The sequence below is a fragment of the Sphaeramia orbicularis genome, chromosome 7 (assembly GCF_902148855.1).
Source record: "Sphaeramia orbicularis chromosome 7, fSphaOr1.1, whole genome shotgun sequence".
Classification (NCBI taxonomy): domain Eukaryota; kingdom Metazoa; phylum Chordata; class Actinopteri; order Kurtiformes; family Apogonidae; genus Sphaeramia; species Sphaeramia orbicularis.
The window spans coordinates 1,104,111-1,107,186 of NC_043963.1; positions in this window are offsets into that span (position 1 = coordinate 1,104,111).

Below are 3,076 nucleotides of genomic sequence, written 5' to 3' on the forward strand. Positions count from 1 at the left end.
GTGCAGATTTCTGCTATAATTCAATTCTTCAAGGGAATAATCATTTTTAAAAAAAGAAACAAACAAAAAATTGCCTTTTTAACAGTATCATGATATATCGTATCGTGATCCTAGTATAGTGATTTGTATCGTATCACCAGATTCACAGCCCTAATCAGCGGTGGGGTTAGGGTTTGGGTCAGTGAGATCTTTTCAGTGATCTTCGCTCAGTCCCTCCAGACGCTAACGTGCCTCCATCGTCCTGTGGTCCAGTCCTAAAAGGTCCTGAATGACTTTGGACCTGTGGTTCTCACCTCAGTGGTGATGAAGACATTTGAGAAACTGGTTCAGCAGGAGTTCCTGAAGCCGGTGGAGGATCAGTTGGATCCACTTATAGCAGAGGTGTTGAGGATGCGTCGTTGATGTGGTTAAATTCCCTCTGTCGACATCTGGAGACCCCGAACACTTATGCTAGGCTCCAACTTATTGACTTCTCTTCAGCGTTCAACACAGTTTGGCCCTTCTTATCAGCTGAGAAAGTCCAGGCTCTTTTGAATTTGGAACCACCTTAATTGGCTGGATAGTGGATGTTTGACGTGACAGGTGTGAGTGTTCGAGGGTTAACGGAGCCTTGTCCTCTACAGGTGCTTCTCAGGGCTGTGTCCTTTCACCACTGCTTTTTATTTTATAGACTGATGACTGTAGGAACCGGAGTCAGAATAGGAACCATGTGGAATGTGCAGATGATCCAGTCCTAGTCAGCCTTTTGGACAATGACGAGGACGGAAGGATATGACCGTTAATGTCCACAGGTTATCGCACAATGTTTTACAAACTGTTATTCAAAATAAGGTTGTTGAAAATGTTGATGAATTCAAAAACTGGGAGACCATCATTGACAGGAAATGATCCTTTCGGACTCAGATAGAGGCTGTTCGTAAAAAGGTCCAACTGAGACTGTCCTTTTAAAGCAGGGGTGTCAAACTCAGATCCTCAAGGGCCAGTATCCTGCATGTTTTAGATGTTTCCCTCTTCTAACACACCTGATTCAAATGATAAGCCTATCATCCAACTCTGCAGAAGCCTGATAACGACCGTCAGGTGTGCTGGAAAAGGGAAACATCTAAAACATGCAGGATACCGGCCCTCGAGGACCGGAGTTCGACACCTGTGTTTTAAAGGAAGAGGGTTGGGCTACAGCTAAAGGGGTCAAGGGTTAGACCAGATGGATGTGAACCTGCCCTGACCACCATCTGCTCCCTCTGGGGTCGTTTGAGGCCTCCTGAATTCAGAACAGGACGTCCTGTGGCTGTGAGGAATCTGAATTGACTTTTTGAGATCTCCAAATATTTATGATGTCATTATTTATTTGTCTTTAAATGCCCATGGTCTCTGTGGACTGGCCCCTGGGGACAGGGCCACTGGACAGGCATCTTTAGTTTAGGGGGAGTGGCTCCGTTGTGGGTGGTTCTGTGGTGTAATTACCCGTGTTGACATCAGGTGGTGCTGGTTCTGTTTCCGTGTCAGTTCTTGATCTGTGAATGACACAAATGTTCAGGAATTTTTGACGTAAAGTCGAATCCATGTTCTTCATGAACAGATCAGTGTTTAAACTCCACCTGGTGGAGGTGTGTCTCTGTTCTGGCTGCTGATTGGCTGAATCATGGCTGCTCGTCTGTGACCTCACCTGTTTTTCCGATGACGTTAATGATCAGTTCTGTGTCGCTCTTCTTCGTCTTGTTCTGCAGGTATGAGGAATCTCCTCCTGAGGAAGCGGGACCAAAAGAGGACTTGTCAGAATCGGAGAAGAAGGACCAATAGCATCACTCCCTGCCCTGCCCCCAGCTCCGCCCCCTCATCAGCCTGCTGCCACCACATTTCACTGAAGCCCCGCCTCCTTCTGCCCCTCAGCATCCTCTCTGTCGCCGGGGGAAATGGGGCTCGACTCGCCAATGTGTTTGTCTCTGATCACCATGGGAACAGCCGCTGGTCTCCGTGGTAACGGCCGCTGTCGTTAACGGCGGCGGTCATTCAGACTCGGTGCCTACCGTGACTTGTCTGTCCGTCTGCGGTCCAACGCGGTGGCGGGCAGCGGCGGGTGGACGAGGAAACCGTTCAGTGTCTGTTTGAAGCGGCGCTCGTTCAAACGGCGGCAAGCGCTTCGGTCTTTTCTTTACGTCGTTTTTCTTTGATGGCGGAGACACAGAGCTGCTTGGCCCCGCCCTTCTGTTGCTCTGAGCCTCCGCCCACTTCGCTTCTGCTTCTGTCATCGCTGATTCCTGTTCTGAGGTCACGACGTCAAGACAGAAACACTTACTTTTAAGTATTGTAAGCATATTTATCAGTTTGTATCTGATAGAAAACCAGACGCACATCCGAAGAAAAACCAGATGTTTTCATCGTAAAAGTAGAACCACAAGATTATTTATGATTTAAATAAAAGACAAATGTTCAGAACCTTCACAAGCATCAACCGGTCCTGAAAGAACCCCAGTATTCACCAGTGAAATAAGAATGGATGGGGTTCAGGTCAGGGTCAAAGGTCGAGGAGTTTCTGTCTCATCGTCGTGTCCTCGGACATGAGTAAAAGGAGGAGGAGCCTCTTCATCCTCACCTGGAGGCCAGCGTCTCCATGGCAATGATGACGCCAGGGTTTGTTTAGAGTCTTCAAACTGAAAACAGCATCCAGTTCCACAGACTGAAACTGAAACTGATCTGAGAACAGTTCCAGTTCCATCAACATCTGTTTGATAAAGATGAGCTCCGACCTGATAATCGACTGAAATCAGGAAACATTTAAAGTCCTGGTTCTACTGGTTCAACTGGAGGTTCAACTGGTTCAACTGGAGGTTCAACTGGAGGTGACGTTCTGTTAAAGGGAAACCCAAGCACTTTATTCCAGTGTTAATGTGTTTTAATGGAACCAACTCTGATGGACCTGGTCCAACAGGTGGTTTGGTTGGTCTAGTTGGTCCGTTTCGTCCAGGTGATCCGGTTGGTCCAGTTGGTCCAGTTTGTGGACCCACTGAAGCGGTTCCGCCTCCCTCTTGTCGCTGCTGTTCTCCATGTTCTCGTTGACTTTTGTATTTGATGTAAA